This window comes from Phascolarctos cinereus, unplaced genomic scaffold (assembly GCF_003287225.1).
Source record: "Phascolarctos cinereus isolate Bilbo 61053 unplaced genomic scaffold, phaCin_HiC Scaffold_7;HRSCAF=346, whole genome shotgun sequence".
Lineage (NCBI taxonomy): Eukaryota > Metazoa > Chordata > Mammalia > Diprotodontia > Phascolarctidae > Phascolarctos > Phascolarctos cinereus.
The window spans coordinates 85,234,050-85,259,467 of NW_027556180.1; the positions used below are offsets into that span (position 1 = coordinate 85,234,050).

Here is a 25,418-nt window from a genome sequence, read left to right on the forward strand (position 1 = left end):
TGCCTAAAGAAGGGGGAAATGGCCTAGATCAGAAATGCAGCAGATCAAAGCTTCAGTGCCAATCAGTAGTGGAATTTGGGTCTGTGAGTAGCCCCTGTACTTCAAGTCTGGGCAAGGTTGAGAGACTTTTTAAAAATTAAACTTTTTTAAAAAAAGAATTACCTCTATCTCCTCAGGGTACATCTAGAACCCAGATTGAAAGATGTAGCCTTGGCTTGGAGACCAAATTTATCAGTGTGAATGGAAATTGGGATACATGTATCAGAGTCTTACTACATTAGAATTCTACATGCTCCAGTGATATAATGTGTGCAAAATGCTTTGCAAACCTTATAAACTTAGAGAACTTAAAAATCTGCAAAACATATAAGCTTTGCAAACTCTATGTAAATATCATTTGTTATCACAAGTTGTCTCTTGCATTCATTTTAAAAATAATTTTGGCTGCTTCATCCAGTTTCTCATTACTTCCTCGGAATTCTAGTTCCACTGATCTGTTAATATTCTCTAATAATAGAACAGAGGACTTTTAGGTAGCATAAATAGTCATATCTTGTATAATATCAACTAACCAACTTTATTTCACAAAAACATCACTAATATATCATAACCAAATCTTGTCAGAACATGATTAAAGTAATGCTGTTCATATATCCTATTTATAATATTGTGCTTATATAACTAATGACCCTATATAATATTTGTAGTGGGAGAATGGTCAATGAGGGACCAATCTTTAGAACATATATAGATTTGCCCTTCCCTGGGTTATATAGAACATATGCAATATTCCATATCAGGCTTTAGTCTAATGCATGAAACTATAGCAAGCTAGTTTCTGATCTTGAGGGACTAAGGGGCTTGTACTCTATGATAATAAAATGTCTTCTAATTAGCTTTGAGAGCAAAAGATGATGGAATCATAACTGAGTTGGCCCCAAAAGAATCAATACGCCCCTCCCTCCTTTGACTCTTTGAACTTCTCTCTTCCCTGATGTCTTTCAAGTTAGGAAGAAATATGATAAGTCTCTGGATGGGGAGAGGGATAGTGATTGTAGCTGCTTTATCTCTCCAACCAGCTGCCAGGTGTCCCTGAGTGCATAGTACCTGTTTATTTTGTATTTTTTCCTGATTTTAGGTGAATGAGGATATGCAAGGAGTTATTGCAGCTCAGCAAGTAATCAGCTCTTCCTTGGTATGGTGATACCATATCCAGAAGTTAATTTTTGGGGGACTCCATGAGAAGAGAAAAAGAGAAAAGGACTATTATAATCACCCAAGAGTCTTGGGTGGGTATTCCTTGCATGTGTGTCTCAGTACCATGAGGAATTTATGGCACTCCTTAGTACCTTGAATAACTTTGTGCTTCAAGTTTGAACCCACTCTCCCCTAGGAATCTTGTGTATGTTCAGGAAGGAATATGTTCCCCCAAGGTTAGAAGGTATTTTTTTTTACCAATCACTTTTAGCTTGAGCCCATAATCCCCGGGGAGAGTGAGCCTCCTGGTTTGGGAGAATGGTTCATAACTACTATCCTTCTATACCTTGTCAGTATCCTTCTGTAAAAGCTAATTTATGTGAACTGGCTGATTAATATTGGGAGAGCTAATAGATGGGGACTCATGAATGATAATATTAGAAAATACAACCCTCATAGTAACCTCTATAACCCTAAGAGGATGAAAAGTGAACTATCCTCTGGGTGCCCAACATGCCTTTGTCAGAATGGGGTTGGGAGAATGAACACAGTGCGGTGGGGTGGATGCTACACATTGTTTCAATTAACATTTTTTTTTAGAACCAAAAACCAATATTGGATAGGATATGTCTGAACGTGATATACATTGTCCATATGTACTCCATTTAAAAAAAATTATTGTAAAAAATATTACCTTTTTACCAGCAGATAAACAGAAGATAGAGGGCTTGACTTAAAATCAGATAGCTAATGTTTAATTTCTATCCCCAACACTTAGTAGCTATGTGACCATTAATACTCTTTCTCCTGAATTTCATCATTTATGTATTCAACAAACATTTATTTACTACCCTCATTGAGTAGAGCACTGACCCAGGAGCTAAGTGATATGCAAAATTTAGATAAGACATTGTCCCTCCCTTGGAGCATATGGTTTAATATGGTAAACAGAGAATTATAATGTATAACCTTTCTGAGCCTCAGTTTTCTCACATGTAAATGGGGATAATCATGCTTGTATTAACTACCTCACAGGGTTATTGTGAGACTCAGATGAGACAATCTACCCAAGGGGCCTTTGTAAACTTTAATGGACTCTGTGAATGCAGTTATTATTATTATTATCACCCTCTACTCTGTAAGACCTAAGGTAATTTTTACTCCCTCTTTCCTTTGATCTTTAGTTGCTCAATCTAATTGGCTTTTCTCACTCTCCTTGAAGTTTCTGCAGTTTGATATTGTTAACCACCTTTTCCTCCTCTTTCCACTCACTCTCCTCCACTTTCCTCACTCATTCTTTCCACCTTTGGCTTCTGGGATACTACCTGTCTGATAACTCCTTTTCAAACTTTTTTCAAACTTTCAAACTTTATGGATCCTGCTTCCTACCTGAGGGTGTCCCATAAGGCTGTGTCCTAGATCTTTTCCCCTTTTCTACCTAACTTGCTTACTTTTGTTATTTCCTCTCCTCTGGATGGTTTAATTACACCCAGATCAGTACATTTGGGCCTCATCTTTTTCCTAAGTCTAGTCTCACATCATTAATTTTCTCCTGAATATCTGTACCAGCATAAAAAACTCTGCATAACCAAAATGAAATTCACCATTTTCTCCCCTAATCTCCTCCCTCTAACATCCCTATTTTTGTAGAGGGGCACTACCCTCCCTGAAGACACTGAGGCTTGCAACTTTGGAGGAAAGTAATGTGATCCAATTGGTACTAACTGGCCTCATTGCTTCCTGTTTCTTGCCTCCCTAACCCTAGAAGTATTGTCTTGCATCCTAATTTTCCTAGGACATAGATGTGACATGTTCAAAAAACTCCCTACAGCCTTTAGGATTAAATACAAAGTCCTCAGCTGGGCATTGAAGGCCCCTCACAAACTGTCTCCAACTTACCTTTGGAAGCTTATGTCCTATTGCATCCCTTAATGCATTGTGCTCCAGGCAAATTAAATGACTAACATTTCCCTAATCTCAACATTTTATCTCCTGATTGTGTATTTACATAAAGCAGATTACATCATCACCAGCAATTCTGATGCCTGGGACCAGAGACACAAAATACTCATAGTAGGTGCAAAATAAATATCTGTTGATTGATTGGGGGAGGGGAGGAGAATGTGGGGCAAGTAGAATGAAATGTATCCTCAAATTGTTTTTTTTTTTTAAAGACAAATTCAGCTGGATGAGGAGGAGACCCTGGGAAAGTGGATCCTGTTTGGATAGTTGCTGGGGAAACTTGAAGGCACTATGAGAAATGCTGACAATAGGGTGTAGGGTAGGGTAAGCCAGCTCTGGGTTGGGAAGGAGGTTCACCTGGGCTGCAGCCACTCATATACCATTAAAAGAGCTTGTGATTATCATTCTTCATTCTTGCTAATTAGATGCTAGCACAGTTGTTGTTGAATGAGCACATCTGCTTCCAGTGCCCCTCAAATTTTGGGGAAAAGACTCAATCACCCTACCCTAGTTATAGCTCTGACACAAACTGTCCCCTGTCCCTGGATGGTATTTTTCTCCTCACATCTGTAGCTCAGAATCCTTATCTTCCTTCAAGGCTCAGCTCGGGTGCCATGTCCTCCAGGAAGCCTTCCATCCTGTTTCCAGCTGGATGCTTTCCCTTCTCTCAAATGATCTTGTATTTTCTTACCTGCATTCAGGGGCTACTTTTTGTTTATATCTCCAGCATCTAACTAAGTGCCTTGCACATGGTAGATGCTTAATGAATGTGGTATGAAATTGAAATAAAATTACCCATTCAATTCTCTCCAGATATCTATCATATCAAACTTACCTAAAATTCTATTCACTTCCTTAAGTTCTTTCTTATTTATTTTTTGGTTAGATCTTTTTAGTTCTGAGAGGGGAAGATTAAAGTCCCTCAACTATTATAGTACTACCATCTATCTTCACTTGTAATTCATTTAACTTTTTTCTTTTAAAAATTTAGATGCCATGGTATTAGGTGCATATAGGTTCAGTATTGATGTTGTTTGCAATTCATTTAACTTTTCTTTTAATAATTTAGATGCTATAGTATTAGGCGCATACAGGTTCAGTACTGATGCTGTTTCATTGTCTATGGTGCCTTTTATCAAAATGTAGTTACCCTGTTTATCTCTTTTAACTAAATCTATTTTAGCCTTAACTTTGTGTGAGATCATGATTGTTACCCCTGCCTTTTTTGCATCAGCTGAAGCATAATAAATTCTACTCCAGTCCTCCATTTTAACTCTGTGTGTATCTCTCATTCTTAAATTTCTTTTGAACACCATATTGTTGGATTCTGATTTTTAATCCATTCTGCTATCTGTTTTCATTTTATGGGTGAGTTCATCTCATTCACATTCAGAGTTATAATTACTATTTATGTATTTACCTCCATCTTATTTTTACTCACTATTGTCCTTATTCTTATTATTCTCCTTATTGTTCTTATTTGACTCTTATTGATTATTGATTCCTTATTTGACTCTCCTTTATCTTCTCTATCCACCCTCCCAAATCTTAATCTACACACCTTTCTGAAAGTCCCTCCCTTATCCTATCCCCTAGTCCTTATTTCTTAATAAGTTTAGAAGACTTTTATGCTCTTTTAGTTATATATGTTGTTTTCTCTTTAACCCAAATCTGATGAGAGTAAGGCTAAGCACAACTTTGAGTCACTAAGTCATTTTGACTATTATAAATACCCAAATCAACACTAATGCATTGTTGGTGGAGTTGTGAACTGATCCAACCATTATGGAGAGCAATTTGGAACTGTGCCCAAAGGGCTATAAAACTGTGCATACACTTTGACCCAACAATACCACTACTAGGGCTGTATCCCAAAGAGATCATACAAATGGGAAAAGGACTCACTTGTACAAAAATATTTATAGCAGCTTTTTTTGTGGTGGCCAAGAATTGGAAGTTGAGGGGATGCCTATCAATTGGAGAATGGCTGAACAAGTTATGGTATGTGAATGTAATGGAATACTATTGTGCTAGAAGAAATGATGAGCAGGTGGACTTTAGAAAAACCTGGAAAGACTTACATGAACTGATGCTGAGTGAAGTGGGCAGAACCAAGAGAAAATTGTACACAGTAACAGCAGCATTGTGTGATGACTAACTTTGACAAACTTAGCTCTTCTCAGCAATGCAAGGACAATTCCAAAAGACTCATGATGGCAAATGCTACCCACAACCAGGAGAAGAACTATGGAGTCTGAATGCAGATCGAAGCATATGATTTGCTCTCCTTTTGTTGTTGTTTTTGTTGTTTATTCTTTCTTGCAGTTTCTTCCATTAGTTCTAATTCTTCTTTGCAATATGACTAATGTGAAAATAAAAAATAATAATAATAAATAAATAAATGCCCAAATCAACAACAAAGGACATATGAAGGAAGAGTTATCTGTATCCAGAGAAAGAACTGATAAACAGAAATATGTATAGGATAGTTTTACACATACATACATACACACATTTATGTCTTATGGTAGTCATCTCTAGGGCAGGGGTGGAGAGAAGAAAAAAAGGGAAAAAAGAGAAAGTTACATGAAAACTTTATTACATATTTAAAAGGAATAGCAAGTTGTATATACTAGATTTGCAATATCATGTACAATCATATTTTTCTCTCTTCTACTATGTTATGGAAATACTTGTTTTGTTTCTTAAGTTCAGAATAAAATAAATTTTAAAAAAAAGAAACAAAATTACCCTTTTCAGTCAATCCATGTCAAAGCTCTACCAATTTTTCCTCCACATTATTTCTCAGATCCACCCAACATCATAGCCACCCTGTTGTGTTACTATGTAGTTACTAGATGATAAGCTCCATGAGGTCAGGAACCAGATCTTATTTATCTTTGTCTCTTGTCACCACCTGATATAATGCTTTAAATACAATGAGTGTCCCCCAGGACACTGTCCTGGGCCCTGTTCTCCCTCTATACAGTTTCACTTGGTGATCTCAGCAGCTCCCATGGATTTATTTATTATCTTTATGTTGTGTTTAGTCATTTTCAATTGTGTCCAACTCTTTGTGACCCCATTTGGGGTTTTCTTTGCAAAGATACTGGAGTGGTTTGCCATTTTCTTCTCCAGTTCATTTTACAGATGAGGAAACTGAGGTAAATAGAGTTAAGTGACTTGACCAGGGTCACACAGCTAGTAAATGTCTGAAGCTAGATTTGAACTCAGGAAGTTGAATCTTCCTGACTTCAGGCCCAGCATTCTATCCACTGCTCCACCTAGCAGTCACCAACTTTATGTAGATGACTATTAAATCTACTTACCCAGCCCTAGCCTCTCCCCTGACCTGTAGTCTCTCATCTCTAATTGCTTATTGGACTCAAACTGAATGTTTCATAGATCTTAGACTCAACATGTCCAAAACAACTCAATATATTTCTCTCTAAGCCCTCTCTTCTTCTTAACTTTCCTATTACTGTCAAGGGCACCATGATCTTCCTAGTCACCCAGACTCAAACCCTAGATGTCACCCTTGATTCCTCATTCTCTTCCATTCCCCCATATCTAACCTGCTGTCAAATACTGTGGATTCTACTCTTGTAACATCTCTCATATAAACCCTCTTCTCTCCTTTGATGCTGCCACCACCTTGCTTCTTGTCCTCATCCTCTCACACCTAGACTAATGCAATAACCTTCCGGTGGTTTCCTGCCTCAAGGCTTTCCCCATTCTAGTCCATCCTCCACTCAGCTGTCAAAGTCATCTTCCTAAAGCTGATTATGTCACCTCCCTATGATAAATGCCAGTGTCTCCCCTTTACCCCCAGAATAAAATTTAAAATCCTATTTGACTTTTTAAATCCCTTTACAATTTGGACCATTCCTACCTTTCCAATCATTTTATACCTTACTCCTCTCTCCCTTGAGTCTTTTTTGATCTAATGACTTACCTCCTTGCTGTTCCTCAAACTCTGTGCTGTCCCTCAAGCCTGGCAGGCTCTCCCTTCCTCGTCTCTGTCTCTTTGCCTCTCTGGCTTCCTTCAAGTCCCAGCTAAAATCTCACCTTCTACTAGAAGGCTTTCCTAGGGGCAGCTAGGTGGCACAGTGGATAGAGCACCAGCCCTGGAGTCAGGAGGACCTGAGTCCAAACCTGGCCTCAGACATATGACACTTACTGGCTGTGTGACCCTGGGCAAGTCGCTTAACCCCGATTGCCTCATCAAAAAGCCAAAAAAAAAAAAAAGAAGCCTTTCCTAGTCCCCCTTAATACTACTGCTTTCCCTTTGTAATTTATCTCCAACATATCCTGTCTGTGTCTTATTTGTACACGATAGTTTCCATGTTATCTCTCCCATTAGACTATAAACTCCTCAAGAGCAGGGACTAGTTTTGCTTTTGTTTTACCTTTCTTTGCATCACCAGTGCTTTGTATCACAGTGTCTGGCATATAGTAGCCAAATGCTTGCTTGACTCACCAGGTGCTTAATAAATGTTTGTTGAATCAAATTGAATCATAGCTTTATAAAATTTATCCCTAGAAAGGAGGTCATCTAGTCTAAGCCTTTCATTTTATATGTGCTACCTTAGAGTACCTGATCTCATTCAGTAGTTTGGACTCTGGGCATGTGGCTCTTAGTCATGGTCTCAGCTTTACCTATCATTCATACCTCCTAACATTGATTACTCCCTTAACCTTTTTTTTTTTTGGTAAGGCATTTGGGGTTAAGTGACCTGCCCAGAGACACACAGCTAGTGAGCATTATGTGTCTGAGGCTGGACCCCCTTAACATTTGAAGATAACCAACTACTTGTATATGTTTACAATTCTTAAAGCAGTTAGGTGAAACTTACTCCTTGGCTCTGCTCCTTTGTGAGTCCTTGTTCAGAACACTGGATGTAAATCAGAGGGTCTGGATTCAAATCCCAGCTCTGTGTGACTAGCTGTGTGACTTTAGGCAATGACTGACTGAACAAACAAAAAAAATATATTCGTTAAGTTTTTGCTATGGGCCAAGAACTCTGCCAAACATAAAAGAGCAAGATGGCTCTTGCCCCGAAGCAGCCTATGTTCTAATGGGGGCAGATAACACACATAGGGCAGTGGTGGCCACAGAAGGGTTTTCTGGTCTGGGAATGGCAAATAGAACCAGATGGGAGTTGATTGACATAGCCTTTCTTTTTTTGCCCTGATTTCCAAGGCTTTATTGAATGAGGTTCAGAGTTGTTTTAGAAAATGACAGTTCCAATTCCTTTCAAGTAGCTGGCATGAAAAGCTATATTCAGGGATGGGCACCCACACACACACACCCCACTACCACCACCACTAAAAAAGGTAGAATTTCAGCTTCTAAAATCCTTCTTCATAGACCTAGTCATGAGCAGAAGAGTTATAGTCAACCAGCTCTCTGGGGTTAGACCACAGGCTTTATTTCCTTATCAGCACTTCTTACAGAATCTCTGTGGTGAAGGATATTCCTGTTGACTTGAATAAGGAAGTCCCTACACATGGTGCTCAGCTTGGAATCAGCTGGGTTGGTCTCCCCCAGCATTACTCTCCCTGTTTTCCCCACATTCAAGCCTTCCCACACCATGGCCACAACAGGTCCTGAGTTAATGTATTTCCATAAGCCCAGGGAAAAATGGTCAACATAATGCCATTTCAGATGTTCCTCTAGGGCCTTAAGGAACGTCATGCCCATGAGTTGGAATCCCTTCTGCTCAAAACATTGGGTGATGTCACTGACCAGCCCTCAATCCCTGCTAGGCACCGTCAGGTTTGATGGCAATGAAGGTACACTCACTGCTGGTTATGGTCGTATGTGGATTGGAGAGATGATTGAGTTGAGAAGCCAGTGATATGGTCTTTCTAGTAGCAATGGTAATATAGATTTGATTTTAGTTCCCAGGGGAAGAGGTAGAAAGGGGAAGATAATGGTCCACATGCAGCAGTAGAGCAGAGGGCAGAATGATGGCTGGGGTGGAATGTGAAGCACAAAAGATAAAGGCTAGACGTATATTGTGGGCCATCCAATCATGAGCTGAGGAGGTGTGATTTGTGGAGGTACTGTGGCCAGGAATTGGAGGACCGTGGAGCATGGTTGTGCCTGGCAAGATAGAAAACCTCTCTGGGCCTCAGTTTACTCCTTTGTAAATTAAGGAGGTCAAACTAGGTCTCTAAGGTCCCTTCCCACTCTTAGCCTATGATCCCATGATTTTATTATCCTGTAGGCTTTGTAGTAAATCAGTGTTCACTGATGCAACATAGGAATTTGAGCTTTTGCTCTCCCAAAGACGGCATTGGATACACTAGCAGGCCAGTTTTTGGTGTACTTTTGCTTTCAAGAGGCTACTTCCTCCCTTTCAGATTTCCAGCTTCATTAGGTGTATGCATCTAATTTGCATATGTGGCCTTGTAGGAGTGGGCAGGTATGAAGAAGCTTCAGTCCATGGGACACAAACTGGCTTACCCCACCAAGGCTGCTAAAGAGAGAGAAAAACCATGGCTTCAATTCCCCCAATTTTACTTTCCTTGGCACACCTTGTCCCTTTGACATCCCCTCAGTTTGCTGTAATAACCTCATGGAGCACACCTTGGTCTTAACCCCCAAAGCTTTTTTGGTTCAGGGCATGGCTGCTATTCGTAGATGAGGAAATGGAAGCCCAGAGAAGTTAGATGATTTCCCCAATCGACCACACAGATAGCAAATAGCAGACTTGGAAGCGGAACTCATGTCTTTTGCCTCCAAATCCTGACTCCTCAAGCTGCCTTGACTCCTTGGCACTTATGCATATAATGTGAATTCCATTAACCTGCATCTCCATGTTTCTTTTTAGGTTTTCTTAATTTCCTCTCTGTGTGTTTTCCTATTTGGATTTTAAATGCCTGAAGGGCACCGTCCATACTTTTGTATATCTGCTTATTAAATATTGTTGTCTGACTTGTCTGGTATGAGAAAAAAGGAAAAGAAAAATCAGGACAAATGAAAGGCAGTGAAAGTCCAGCCAGGCCCCCCACGCCTCTTTGACTTGTTAACTAATAACTAGGCTTTCTGCAGCTTTGCACATCCAGGGACTTTTTCAGAGCAAGACAAGCCTTCTCCACCTCAGCCAAATAGGGCATCCTTTTAACCTTAGCCAAATAGGCTCATCTCTTGATTCTCTGGTACCGGGTGTGTGGGCACAAGGCAAGAGATATGCTGCCATGACATGTCTGGAGGACTGTGCAAAGGCAGCAGGAAACCAGAATTCCCCACAATTGGGAAAGGAGTCAGATTGCAGTGACTTGTCATCTGCTATAGCAGAGTCAGCAGTTTGGAAGCTTTCCCTCTCTCTACTTAGAGAAAATACACTTTCTCTCCCTCCACACCCCAATCTGCTCCCCCAAGGCTTCTAATGGGTTACTTGATCGCCAGGCATCAGGAACAGGAGCCTTTGTGCCTTGCATCCCCATCTCCCTCCCAGTTTTTTTCAAGAATTGGCCAACTGGCACCATCTGGTTCCTCCTGGGTGCCTGCAGGGAGGCCAGGGAGCCCAGGCTTTTAGGGGGAGAGGGATGAAAGGAGAATTTCAGAGTGGTGCTCTAAAAAGAGACCAGGAGGGAAAAAATGATTGAAGTCATTATCCTGAGTTAGTGATCCTATTCAAAGATTCTGCTCATCCATTTCTTAGGGCAGGATGGAAAAAAAAAATGAAATGGAAGTCATTGAAATAAAAAGGCAGATACTTTTAGAGATATAAAGCAGAACAGACTTTTGAATACGAAAAGGAAAAACTTATTGCATTTCATGAGGCTTAGGTACGGCTTTTCCTTCCAAGGTGAAAAATGTCCCCCATTCTTCAAAACTGAGTTTTGGATAGCATGAGAACCTTAGCTCTGGAAGGCATTTTAAAGATTAGGCAGTCCAACACCCTTACTGTATAGATGAGGAATTAAAAGCCCAGAAAGACCCAGATTTAGGGCTGCAAGGGATCTTAAAGGTCATCTAATCCAATTCCCTCCTTTTAGATATTAAAAAGCTAAGGTCTAGAGAGGTACTTGTCTAAGGTCACACGGCTAGAATATAGCAGATTGAAATTTGAACTCAGATCCTCTGACTCCAAATTCAGCAGACTTGCCAACGTACCATGCTGTTTTCCTTGTCACTGGGCAGAGGTTAAGAAAAAGAGACAGAACTTGCCTCTTCATTCCTTAGAGCTCTTTGCAATATTTTGCTACCAGGGATTACTTAAGAGCAACCAGAAGATTTCGGGTAGGTGGGGGGATGGATGGCCCTGCCCTGCCCCGGATTGTGGTTGTCAGATCCAATTGAATGCCAGGAAGAAAAAGCAACAACTGTTGCCTTCCTTCAAAGAGACTGCTTTTACCTACAAAATGAGGTTCTGAAGTGCCCTTTATGTCCACTCGGAGGTGGAATCCACTCTAATGTTCTGTGGAAATAACCCAGCAGGGCTGCCCATCCACCCTGATCTGGTTCAAAAAATGTTCTGTGTTCCCTAGCTTGCTTGCCTGTTGATTTCACAAGCCACTGACTCCCAAGTATGCACATGTGCCAGCACCCACATCTCAGGGTAACCTAGGGCAGATTGGGAGCGATGGGTGGAGAGTAGAAAGAGCCAGACTTGGGCTTGGAGTAAGGAAAGCGACGATGAAAGCAAATATGCAAAAGGTTAGCTACTCCTGGAGGTGGTGGTGGGCAGAGACGGTCATGGGAGGTCTTTGGGCCAAGTCCAGTGTAGATGTTCTAGTGGTAATTCTTTGGAAGGTATGGGGTGGATTCCTGTTTGCTTTATGTCCTTTGTGTGTGTGGTTGGGGAGAGAAGGGAGAGAGAGAAACAGAGACAGAGAGAGAGTACTGACGGCATATGTATATGTATATGGATGCGTATACATATATGCACATGTATATATGTATGTATGGGTAGGTAGGTGATACAGTGGACAGAGTGCCAGGACTGAAGTCAGGAAGATGAGTCTTCTGAGTTCAAATGTGGCCTCAGACATTTCCTAGCTGTGTAATCCTGGGCAAGTCACTTAACTCTGAGCTGGAGAAGGAAATGGTAAACCTTTCCAGTATCTTTGCCAAGAAAACCCTAAATAGGGTCACGAAGAGTGAACACGACTAAAATGACTGAATAACAAGAACAATACACACACACACACACACAGAGGATATCTATGTGTACATACATATATACATTCATATAGACATACGTGCATAGACATACATATGTATGTATATATACAGATATATACATATACATACACACACACACACCACACACACACACACACACACATATATATATATATATATAAACTAAAAACCAATGCTTGGCCCAAGAAGCTAGGACAGTCCTCCTTCTCTTTCTTTTGTTTTTTTTTTTTTGGTGATATGAAAACTCCCTTTAGTTGCAACCAGCTATGTAAGTTTTAGAATTTTAGTGAAAAAAAAATCTAAAGTCTAAAACTAGAAGTAATATACATTTCTCAAGCTCATGGTCTCCTCCCCCAAGGTAATAAAATCATTCCATGAGGTTTTTCTTTTTTTTTTTTAACCTTCTTCTCTTTCTAAGGGAGATCTCACTGCTTTGAGCTCACTCACAGGGTCCTAATGGGTTCAGTCCTAGCGAAACCTGGCTTCTAATGTGAGGGGTTAGGCACCCTTTTTACACACTTTTTTTTGGCTTGCTTTACCCTAACTCTGTTGTCCCAGGATGATTCACTTAAAGCTTATGTTTTGGTTCATGTATCAGGTCTCCCCAAAGGGGGAAGTTCACTCTACTCATTTTACAGGTAAGGAAATTGAAGACCAGAAAGGGAAATGATTTGTCTAAGGACACACAGATAATTAATGCCAGAGGCAACATTAGAAGCCAGATCTCTTGATTCTTATGAATTTCAAGTCCATAATCCATAGGAAAGACTACTGGATTTGGAGTCATAAGATCTGGAACCTTATAGTTCTAAGTCCAAAGAAATCAGTCGAAAATTGTCACTGTAAATCTAACTGCAGAGAGGCAGAGAATACATTGGCTGGAGGGGTGGTGGTACTACGCTACTGTCCCTTGATGCCTAAAAACTCAGTCTTATCACTGACATCTGTAAGGGACATCTGATACTAAATCTTAGCATTATCCTTCATCCCAATTTAATCCTGAATAGATTCAATTCAATTCAGCAAGCATGTAATAAGTGCTGACTATGTGTCAGGTCCAGTGGTGGGTGCTGGGCATACAAAGACTAAAATGAAAAGTCTCTGCCCCCAAGCTGTTTCCAATCCTCTGGATCAAGTCTTCTACAAGGGTTCACCACTCAGAGGGATTATTAAAACAAGATTCTCGAAGTCCAGAGCATCAGTATCTTTGATGCACTATGTAAAATAAACGAAACAGTGTTAGAATCTTCGTGTAAAACAGATCAGGAAATTGAGGCAGAGAAGTGATCTCTAAAGAGTATGAGACTTAAAACCAAAATGGCTACGACATGGCAAAACTTTGCATTCTCAAGTCCAATAACTAGCAAAATTTTCTGTTAAACTCAACCATGATAAGGGATTTCTGCTCTTGTTGGGTGGGCTTTTTGTTTGTTTTTCATCTAAAACATGCTTTTGACCCTCATTTCTAACTTACATGAATACCAAAGTAATAAAATTAACCAAATGCAGTATTAAGCTGGCAAGACAATTTTTTCTAGGTGACATAATTAAGGTGCCTGGCATGGCAAAGGACAAATATAATATGTAACATGTAGGCTGACTGTTTCAGATTTTAATTCATATCATGATATGATAGACAAAGCACTAGAGTTGTAGGCAGGAAAATCAGAGTTCAAATGCCACATTAGAAACTTACTAGTCATGTGACTGAGTGAATAGTTTAATTTTTTGGGATCCTCAATTTCTTCATCTGTAAAATAGAGATAATAATAACTACCTTCACGAAGTTGTTGTGAAGATCAGATCAGATAATGTATGTAAAGTTGATATAAGCATGAGTTATTATTATTATCACTATTATAAAAATGAGAATAGTCCACCTCCCCAAGTGGCAGCTTAGGGAGTAACTCCATATAACTCAAATAATTAACCACTTTAATGGCTGTGTGGGTATATTATGCAAAGCAAAAGCCTAGCAAGTAGCATCATGTACATAAGCTAACCTCAGGGCATTTTAAAATGTCTTAACTTAGGTGTTGCCCCTTTACACAAATAATACCTATTCTATGCCCACATTACATGAGCCACAGGCATTAAGACAGTATTTATACCTCCATACTTCAAGGATACATAATTTAATCATTCTTCCACTGATTCAGGTCCTCCATTCCTTAGAAGACACTCCCTGTCAATTGTTTTGGCTGAAAACGATCTCGCTTTGGTGTCCAAGCTCTTGGTGGTGAGCTCCTCCATTTATTTAAATGGGCCTTTGGATTACTGAGCTTACACTTGGAGCCTGTCCATCTTGGCAGGACGTTGCTAAAGCCTGAGTTCTACAGCCATAGATTTCCAGGAACCAGGTAATTCATAAAGATTTCCTTCTCAGTCTTGGGGGCATAAGGGGAGATAGAGGTGATCTGCAGGAACCCACATTGATGAAATCATGGCCCCTAGGAAATTCTGAAGTACATGTTGCATAGGATGGTTAAGCCTCTTACGTTCTGGCTCCCATCTACCTTTCCAGTCTTACTTCATGGTACTGCCTTTCACCTACTCTGTTCCAGTCAAATCAACTTTCTACCTCTTCCCTATACATAATATTTCATTTCTTGCCAATGCCTTTGTATAGGTAGCTGCTCAAATCCCAAATGTACTTCTTGCTGCTGCCTTAAAGAATCAATATTTATGGGGCAGTTGGTGACATGGTGGATAGAGTACCAGCCCTGAGGGCAGGAGGAGCTGAGTTCAAATCCAGCCTCAGACCAAACACTTGACACTAGCTGTGTGACCCTGGGCAAGTCACTTAACCCCAACTGCCTAAAAAAAAAAATCAATATTTATAGCTTTCTTCAAAGCATACCACAAATGCTGCCTCTTACATGAAGCCTATTCTGATTCCCCCCAGTTATTAGCAACGGAAGGGCTGGCCTCAAAATTCTAGGAAGAGCAGGTTTTGCCCTGTGTGACCCTGGCAAATTTCTAAGATTATAAGTAAGCTGCAGAAAAGGTGTTACTGTGCATGAGTGGAGGGAATTTCCTCACCAACCACAGGGCCAGATCCTATTCATACTTCTTGAAACTACTTTAAATTGCTTTACACATGTTATTTCCCCTCTGGGATATTCCTGCCAATAGTGCTTGAACTAGTGGGTTGGGTCCCTAGAAGGTAGTTGCTACTTGGGTTCGAAGGTGACGCTGCTTGTCTTAAAACTATAGCTATTATTTGAACCCATATTGCAGTAAATACTTGTGAAAGGCAATCTCATAAATTGCAACTTTTTGTAAATTGCAACACTCATATAATGCAACATATTTAAAATTAACTACAGTACTTGCAAAATTCAACTGCTTTTATTTTTCACTAAAAGTGGCAAATGTATGTAATTTTGAGATTTTGCTTATTTGAAAACTATAAGAAAATGCAGTTAGAAATATTTTAAAATAAATTCTGGTTTTTTTGCAAAATATGTAAGTCATTTAACTTTTTGCAATGAAAGAACTACTAAAAATTTTAAAATATATGCTTTATCATCATAAAATAAAATTGCACTCCAAATTCCCAAATTGCACCTTTATTCCTAAAAAGCTATTAAAAACAATTGATTAAGTAAAGTTGAGGCTATGCATAAGAAGATGAGACTGCAGTATTATATTGTTCTAACTCTTTTTTTTTTGAGGCAATTGGGATTAAGTGACTTGCTCAAAGTCACATGGCTAGTAAGTACCTGAGGCCAGATTTGAATTTAGATCCTCCTGACTCCTGGGCCAGCACTCTATCCACTAAACCACCTAGCTGACCCTGTAGTGTTATATCATCAAAAGCATCAAATCAAATGAATGTATAGTGTTGAGAGTTGGAAATGCTCTGTTCATGGCATGTCTACAAGCCAATACTCAGAATCAGGCATGAAATACACTTGTATATGTATATGCATGTATATTTATAATTAATGATTACATTTAAATATGATGTCCTTTTCTTGATATATAACTAGTAGTTCTTTGATTTAGTAGAGACTGTTTTGGTTGACAATTGGCAGGATTCAATTTGTCATTATTATTTTCTTCGAAATTCACTGATTTAGCAACGTAGGTCAAAAACATCCATTAAATTATTATGCTACTGAGAAAGACAAAAACACATGCAACATAGTTAGTGCTAGGCCCCCATCCAGACACCGGGCCCTGGTATTTTGTACTGGCTTCTCCCTCCCCATCTTCCCCTCTTCACATACATACACTCCTTGTGGGCCTGGTGCCTAGCCCAACGCCTGGCATACGTGGTAGGTTTTAAGCAAATGTTTTTTGAAGATACACAAAGAAAGCACAAAGCAACAAGTTAAGTTTAAAATCTGCTGAAATTTCCTCTGGGCTCTAACAAAATAGGAATGAGAAAATAAAAGAAAGTGACTGCTTTAAAATAATTAGACCACAGAGTTGTTATATGAATAATAATAACAACACATATAGCGCTTTAAGATTTATAAAGTATTTTTAAAACAACAACTCTGTTAGGTAAGTTGTACAAGTATTATTAGCCTCAGTTTTCTAATCTGTAAAATGGGGTTGGACTAGGCCTTTGAAATCCATTCCAGGCCTAGACTGTGTTTTATCATCCTATCCCCATTATACAGATGAGGGATCTTCAGTTCCAGAAATGTTACGATTTGCTCACATTCCTACAGTAAGGTAGCAACAGTTTAGACAATAGAATAAATTAAATTGAAGGCATTGGAACAATCTTAAATCAGACAATGTTAGAGTTGGAAGACACCTTAAAGACCATCTAACCCAGGGATTCTTAACCTTAACCTTTTTTTTTTGTAATGTGTCTCATAGACCTCTTTATAAACCACTTCTCAGAATAATGTTTTTAAATGCATAAAATTAAAAAAATATAACAAAGGAAATTAATTCTATTGAAATAAAGATGTAATTCTTTTCTCATCCAAGTCTTTGAATCCCTGAAATCAAGAGGTCTGTGGACCCCCAATTAGGAATCCTTCATCTAGTCTAATCCCCTCATTTTTACAAAGTTGAGGTCCTCAGAGGTGAGCTAACGTGCCAAACATGACAAGTTAGGGGTCCAACTAGGATGACTAGAAAGAAGAAAACACTGGTCTTCAGGCTGCTAATCCAATGCTCTTCCTACCACACTATTACAAGGAAATACAGTGTAAGAAAAAAACCCCACCAGAAATTAAAAGAGATAATGTTCAAGGCAGCAACAACAGCGGAAGGAAATCACACCCTTTTACCTAGCTCTTGGGATCATAGGATTTAGAGCTGAAAAGAAATCTTTTATTTAGAGCCATGGGTGATCTCATTTTTGTGGGCACTCCCTCAGCTACAGCAGAGCCAGTTTGCTTTCTTATTCAGTGCACATTCTTGTCCATTATCTTTTCCACACCCCATCCATCTGGGGCATTTTGCCATTTGCCCTACTATAGTAGGGCCTGGAACAGGACCCTCCAGATCTGACTTCCAAAGCTCATGCCTCCTGTCTCCTCCCTGTTGAGGTTAATTCATTCAGGGTGCAAGTCTAGCCCTGGGGCTGAGTGGTCCTGACTGATGACTGAGGGAGTACAAACTTGCCTACCCAGACCATACTTCACATCCATCTACCCACCCAGGAGGATCTTGCCCACTGCCTCTCTGTCTCTCTGTCTCTTTCTCTCCTCTCTCTCTCTCTCTCTCTCTCTCTCTCTCTCTGTCTCTCTCTGTCTCTCTATCTCTCTGTCACTCTGCTCCTTTCTTCATCTTGACTGAGGAACAGTCACCAAATCAACATTTGATGGAAATCATCACTTCTGGAAAGAGCATGACAATTGCTACTTAATGGTAAGTTCCATTCAATGTTCCTGGGACTTCCCAAACCCAAACTCCCTTCCCTGACAAATATTCCCCTATATTTGTTGTCTCCCCAATATTAGACTGTAAGTTCCTCGAGGGCAGGGCAGTCTTACTTTTGCATTTGAATCCCTATTATTTTTTATTAGTTTATTTTAAACTTAAATTCAAAAGAAAAAAAGAAAAAAGTATTGCTGTGTGCACAGCACAACTGAAGAAAGGATTCAAAACAGACAGCAATAAATTTCCATTTCAAGAAAAACTATATAATAAATACACACATTGTGTTCCAAGCTGTCCATCTTTTCTTTGCTTCCTTGTAAATTTTCTTTTGTTCTCTGCTATGTACACCCCTATTGTTTAACACAATGCCCGGCACAAAGTAGGCACTTAAAGACTTCCTCATTCATTGATTCATTCATTCCATAAATCTTCAGTTCACTTGTTATCTTGAGGATATCAGTGTTGTACTCTGACCATTTATCATATCTTATTTTAGCCATGTGATTGGCCCTCTTCCTTTTCCAACTATACATGTCTCTGATGATTGTCAACTTCTTATAGGCAAGTCATCAATGATAATGTGATGGAGCCTACATACACCAATCATGCATCTTTCCATTTTAATACCATATCAAAACAACTGTCATACATCAACAGCATAGGACCGTAGGATTTTAGAGTTTGAAGGGACTGTAGAAATCATCTGGTCCAACTGCTTTGCCTTACAGGTGAGGAAGCTCAAGAAGTACTCAAGGTCACACAGACACAAAGTGGATGCAAGCCCAGAGAATATAAGATTCCGCTGTGCTTATTATTTGTTGAACAAAAAAAAGCATTTGATTCAGTAGAGCAAAGAGTTCTTCTTCCACAAGTCACTCCCTAGTTATATATTATAATTATATATTGGGGTACAATGGACAAAATATTGGTTTGGAGTTGGAGGGCTTGGTTGGGGCCACATTCTGGCTCAGCCACTTGCTACCTGGGTGACCATGGACAGCTCACTTTACTTCTCTAGGGCTCAGTTTTTTCATCTGCAAAATGATGGAATTGGATTAGATAGTCTAGGAGATTCCTTCCAGTTCTACTAGGCCAATGAACCTCTAAGACCCAATCCAATATTCCTTTCATCCCACCATGGTGATTTCCCCTTTTCTGAAGGGAGAGAATAGACACATCTACTTTTGCTCCCCACCTTCTATCCCAACAACTTTTCTAGAAAGAGGATAGCAGTGCCACATAAACTTAATTCTTGAATTCTTCCCAGAAGCATTTAAACACACCCCCATTTTAAACAAACAGGAGTTACAAAGTGTTTTATTTACGTCAAGGATCTGCAGAGTCTCCATAACCACTCAAAACAGTTGACTTTAACCATCCATGCAGGAAAAACCAATCAATAGATGAAAATATCTCTTGGGGAGAAGCAATGTGGCAAAGTATATGGAAGCTGGCTTCTAAAGTCAGAAAAACCTGGGTTCAAGAGCCCCTTCTGTCACATGCTGGCCCCAGGAAAATTACTTAACATCTCAGTGTCCCAGGCAATTTGAAGTTAACTTAAAGACTTTAAGTTTCAGAGGTGATGATTTGCATTAAAAGAGGAAGTTCCTTATCTGGAGCTCCCTTCACTGATAAAAATCACCCTTCTACCTTCCCAATTCAAATAAAAGGAATGTCTATTAACTAGATTATGACTTGCAGCTAGGCATCAATCTATATATCAGGGACAGACAGGATATTTGCACTTACTAATTATAGGACCTCAAACAATTCATTTCACTTCTCTGAGGTTTAGTTTCCTCCTACACAAATTAAGGCTAATAGAGGAAAGAGCACTGGATTTGAAGTCAAAGGACTATCCACCACGTTGTAAGTTGAGTTCCTCAAAGTGATGAAATATTTCCACATAGGAATGAAATTGAGGTTTGGCCTAAACTAACCTAACAATTCAATTCAATTAAAAAAGGATTTATTGAAAATATATTTATTAAGCACCTACTCAGGCTCTGTCCTGGAGCTGGGGACAGAGTCAAAAAAAAAAAAAGGAGAAGGGAAGTAGTCCCTGACCTCAGGGAACTTATATTCAACTAGACACAGGGAAACTAGATAGATAGATAGATAGATAGATAGATAGATAGATAGATAGATAGATAGAGATAGAGATAGAGATATAGATACAGATAAGTATGATGAGACACTGGCCAATGAAGATTTAGTCCTTGGATTTGGCTTTTCTGGTGGGGTTTTAAAGAGAATGCATTATCCTACCTACTCACTTCCATTCCAATATGTGGAACTTTAGAAAACAATTTAGGCCATGACAATTCAGAATTAGTACTATGTGATGATGAAAAGCCTTCTATAAGAAGCTTCAGTGACAGATGGACTAATGATTGAGGAGAGACTGAATTGGAGTTGAATGAGCACAAACAAGGATAAGTAGATGATTTTTCAGGCCCTTTCTGGTCAGCTTTCAAGTGAAGAAGACTGCTGTGAATTAAATGACAGTTGTATTCCTTCACCTGTTTGCCACATATCTATAAACACAAGATTCCTGGTTTTTTTGTATTTATTCTTTTCTGATCTTAGGTAAATGAGTATCCTGAGACTAGAGTACCCAGGTAGTGGTGAGCCTGGTGAGCCTCACCAAAGCCATAAGAAGAGGACCTCCACACCAGTATTTACAGTTAGTAGATATAGCAGGCCCACCAGTACAGCAGCTGAGTGACCTGCTTGACCCAACCCTGTAATAGATTGATCTTTTAGCCAAGATCCTTGCATTCTGCAAAGGACCGTCCCAGATGGGCAAAGAAGCACCTTACCCCAAAATGTATTTGCAGACAGAAAAGTAATCTCTTGGCCCTGTATGTTCCCTAACGTGTGCCTCACTACCTTAAACTTTAAACTCACTCTCCCTATGGATATTGTGTCTGCATACAAGGTGAGAGTATGTCCACAGTTGTTTTGTAACTACTCTTCTTACTATGCTTTCTCAGCAAATGCCCTTTTGTAAAAGCTAATTGATGTCAACTGGATGATTGGTATGGGGAACACATCGGATGGGGGCTCATGAAGAATAATGCTAGAAATCTCAATGCTCAGGCTTATCCCAGAATGTGATAGGAGAAACTACCTTTGTCCTCTGAGAAACCTAGTCCAGTGCAAGTTGGGAGAGTGGGCCTAAAGGGGTTTCACATAAGTAAGTATAAATATACACAAAATAAATACTAAATAGTTGGTGGGAGATAGAAGAAGAAAGCACAAAAGCAAAAACAATTTCTCACCCTTCCCCACACCCATATGTGTGAGAGAAACCACTGTTTTAAAAGAACTGCAAAAACCTCATGTGATCTGATTGAAGAGAGGAAACTGGTTATTTTTGAAGAGAGTAATGCAACTCCTTCAGCCCCTGGGGGGAAGGGGAGACCCATTAGAAGAAGTGGTAGTGAGAAAGACCTGACACTACCCTAAACCACCACTTCCACTTCCTTCACCCTTGTGACAGTCATTTGCTGAATTTCTAGAGGACACTGAGTGCGCTATTTCCCCCTTCTAGTTTTCTCCCTTTGGAGCAGCCCAGGAAAAGAAGACCCCTCACTTCTTCGGAGATCCAAAGAACTTTGGACCTTGTATCCCTGTGTCTACTCAAGAAGCCAGACAAAAAAAGGAAATAGGATTTAGGGCTACCTTGGACCTTTGAGGTCATCTACTCCAATCTCCCCCCACCTCTTTCACTGATGAGAAAACTGAGCACCCCAGAAGTAAAGTAACTTGCTCAAGGTCAAAAAGTTACCTAAACAGCAGAGCTGAAAATCTTAGCTGGCTCTTTTCCTTACACCACGTGGCCCCTCCCAAATACCTGCAGAGAGAATGTATTTTGGCCTCTAGGTTCCAATTTCCAAGAGGCTTGGAGGCAGGCAGGCAGGCCGGCTCTCACCTTTCAGGTATCAGCTCTGAGGAGGGTGACCCTTAATTGATTAATTCAAGGAACCATTTGAATTAAGGAAGTTCTTGCACAACCTGTTTGGGCTCTAAGGTCTCAGGAATAAGAGGGAGCCCAAAGTTCACATTTAATATAATCTTTTTGAGAATTATAGAGGAAGAGATATTAAGAAGTATGTTTATTGTTCTCCCTTTTAAGTGAAGAGTTAGTTTCTTTCCTATTGACCAGGTTTGTGTGGGGAGGAGTTTGTTTACCTTAGCAGAGAAGAAGGTAGAATAAGGTGCCTTAAGCTTGACTCCTGGGAGGAGGCTTATTAAGAAAGTGGGTGCTGAGTAAAGGGCAGTGCAAAGTTACCTGACACAAGGAGGTATTATTTGCTCCCTTCTATAATGTGACCTGATCTGTTGCATTAAATGGGTTCTCCCATGGTTTCCTTCTCAGCCACCCGCATCATGGGTATACCTCGCTCTGCATGCCCGATGAAAGCTGAGAAAGGTAGCACACATATCACTGGTTTTGGAGTTGGGAGACTTGACTTTGCCAGATCTGGACTTTGCTACCTCTTGTCTCCATCTGTTCGGTCACTTTGTTTCTCTGAGACTCAGTTTCCTTTTCTTTAAAATGGAAATAATCATAGCTGGCCTTTCTAGCTCAGAGAGTTGTTTGTGAGGATAGAATGTGAACACTTAGATTGAGGGGTTCTTAATCTTTTGTGTGTCATGGACTGCTTTGGCAGTCTGGTGAAACCTATGGACCCCAATATCTCAGAATAATGTTTTAAAATGCATACAATAAATAATAATCATACATAAATAAATATATACACAATAAATAAATACATAAAAACACAAAGGATCACAAAAAAACAATTATATTGAAATATAGTTATCAAAATATTAAAAAATACAAGTTAATGGAATCCATAGTAAGAACTCCTGACAGTTAAAACCTGTTGTAAACTTTAAAGTACCATAAAAATGTCAGCTATTATTAGCATAGAAGTGTTATTCATAGGGTTGTGTGTGAACCAAAATTTTGCCAATCATATTTTAAAAGTTTAAATGAACTAGTCAGAATTCCTGTTTAAAGATATCCCATCATGACTCCTTCTGTCAAGTAAAGAATCACTCTGAATTTATCTCTTACAAAATTGGATCTTTAGATTCCAATCAGACTTTCTGTTTACTAGAAATGGAAAGTATATGCTCTGAATTCTAGTCCGCATTTCAGAAAAAACGAATAATCCATGGCCCATTGCTGAACTTTTGAGCTCACATAGACCAATTTCGATTGTGAAGGATTCTGAATAATTAATAATTCATCTGACTTCCATTTACCTCTCATCACTAGATCTGAGGCCCTGAGAACATCTGAATTTATTTTGTTTTTAGTTGGGTCATAAGTTCTCTTATATGCAGCCCAGGACTACCAAAAGTTGGGACACAGAGCAAGCTGATTCCATGAAAAAAAAAAAAGCAGCAAAGCTCTTTTGAGTCCATTGATAGTTAAGAAAACTTTCTTGTCTGATGGGCCCCACCTTCCCTTAGGAGTCATTCCAGACGCATAGCTCTATCATGGATTTAAGGCCCTGAAAGCAAAGAAAGGATTTGTGGTAGCTAAAGAATTGCCCTTTCCCTCTCTTGTGGTCCTCCACATTCCTCATGACACACAATACCAGCGAAGGTCATGATTTGGTTTTGCTTCTTCACGTCATGACTCTGTACCTCATTGCCTTTCAGTTCTTGCTCCTTGCCCAGCCAAAACACAAAAGGGCTCCTCAGATGGCCATGAGGACCTCCTAACTCATCCATATGAAAAGAAGATCTCTTAAACTTACTCGTAATTGAGTTAGCAAGTCTTTCTTTCATTCACTTTCCCCCCATCTCAGCATACAGCCTGCATGTGTACCCTCATCCCCATGGTCAGCACTACTTGCTAGGTCTTTTTGAAGATAAGGAAAAACCCTTGCTTCCCTTTCCATTCACCAACCTGACTGATCACCTCCTCCTTGCTATTGATTAAGAATAGAACGTGGACGTTTTTCCTAGGTTCAGAAAGATGGTGAAAATGTGTTACTCACCTCCCGACAGAGAGATGATAGGCTCAGGCTAAGATTGAGACATTATTTTGGTTGTTTCCAACGTGGGTATTGGTTTTGCTTGACTATACCTATTTGTTTTGAGGGTTTTGTTATTCTTTTCTTTGGGAGGAAGAACCTAGGGAGGAGAGAAAATAGATTTTTGTTTATCGAAAAATTACATTAAATTAAAAATAAAAGACACCAAGGTGGCATCTGCTACTGATAATCTTGCCTTAATGGCAGAAGCTCTTGTCACATGTTTTGGTCTAGAAACATGTCAGTTTTATGAGGACAGCATTGATAATCTTCCCAGGCAGAAAATTTCAGTTACAATATAATCAGTGTTTTAGAGTTGAAATTGGTGGGTTTATAGGGGCAGCTAGGTGGCGCAGTGGATAGGGCACCGGCCCTGAAGTCAGGAGGACCTGAGTTCAAATCCTGCCTCAGACCAAACACTTCACACTTACTAACTGTGTGACTCTGGGCAAGTCACTTAACCCCAATTGCCTGAAAAAGAAAAAGAAAAACAAAAACCAAATGAAATCGTGGGTTTATGTTGCGCCCCATAATTTAGGTGAGATGCAGAAATCTCAGAGAAATGAATGTGAGTTTCCTAAAGGTTTACTAAACACTTTCCTTATAAATAAATCCTATGATACTAAGTAGTTTCTATAAAGATTATCCTTGCAAATGAGGAAATTGAGTTTCATCAAGGCAAAAAAAGTACCTATCTAGTGTCAGAGCCTGGACTTGAACCCAGATCTCAAGCAACAGGGAGCCACAGGGGAACGATGTGGTCAATTCTCTGCATTAGGAAGATTACTTTCACACTGGCATGAAAGAGAAGGGTAGAAACTAAAAGGAGGAAGACTGATTAGGAGGCTCTTCCAATCAACAAAGGTAAAGAGAAGTAATAAGGGTCTGAACTAGGGTGGTGTTAGTAGGAGTGGAGAGGAGGAAATAGATGGAAAGATATTGTGAGGGTAGAAGTAATAGATCTTGGCAACTTATTGGAAGTGGGGAGTGAGAGTCAGTGAAGAGCTGAAAATGACTTTCCCCTTAGCATTTTAGGGGGCAGACTGGGAAGAAGATTGTTGTTCATTTGTTTCAGTTGTGTCCTCTTCATAACCTCATTTTGGGGCTTCCTTGCCAAAAATGCTAGAGTGGTTTGCCATTTCCTTCTCCAGCTCATTTTACGGCTGAGGAAACTGAAGCAAATGGGG

General features: G+C 39.7%; 1 pseudogene; it reads right to left on the minus strand.

The window, feature by feature from the left end:
* Positions 1 to 8,511: 8,511 nt before the first annotated feature.
* On the minus strand, positions 8,512 to 14,623 carry LOC110198521 (nucleoside diphosphate kinase B pseudogene; annotated as a pseudogene).
* Positions 14,624 to 25,418: the final 10,795 nt, after the last annotated feature.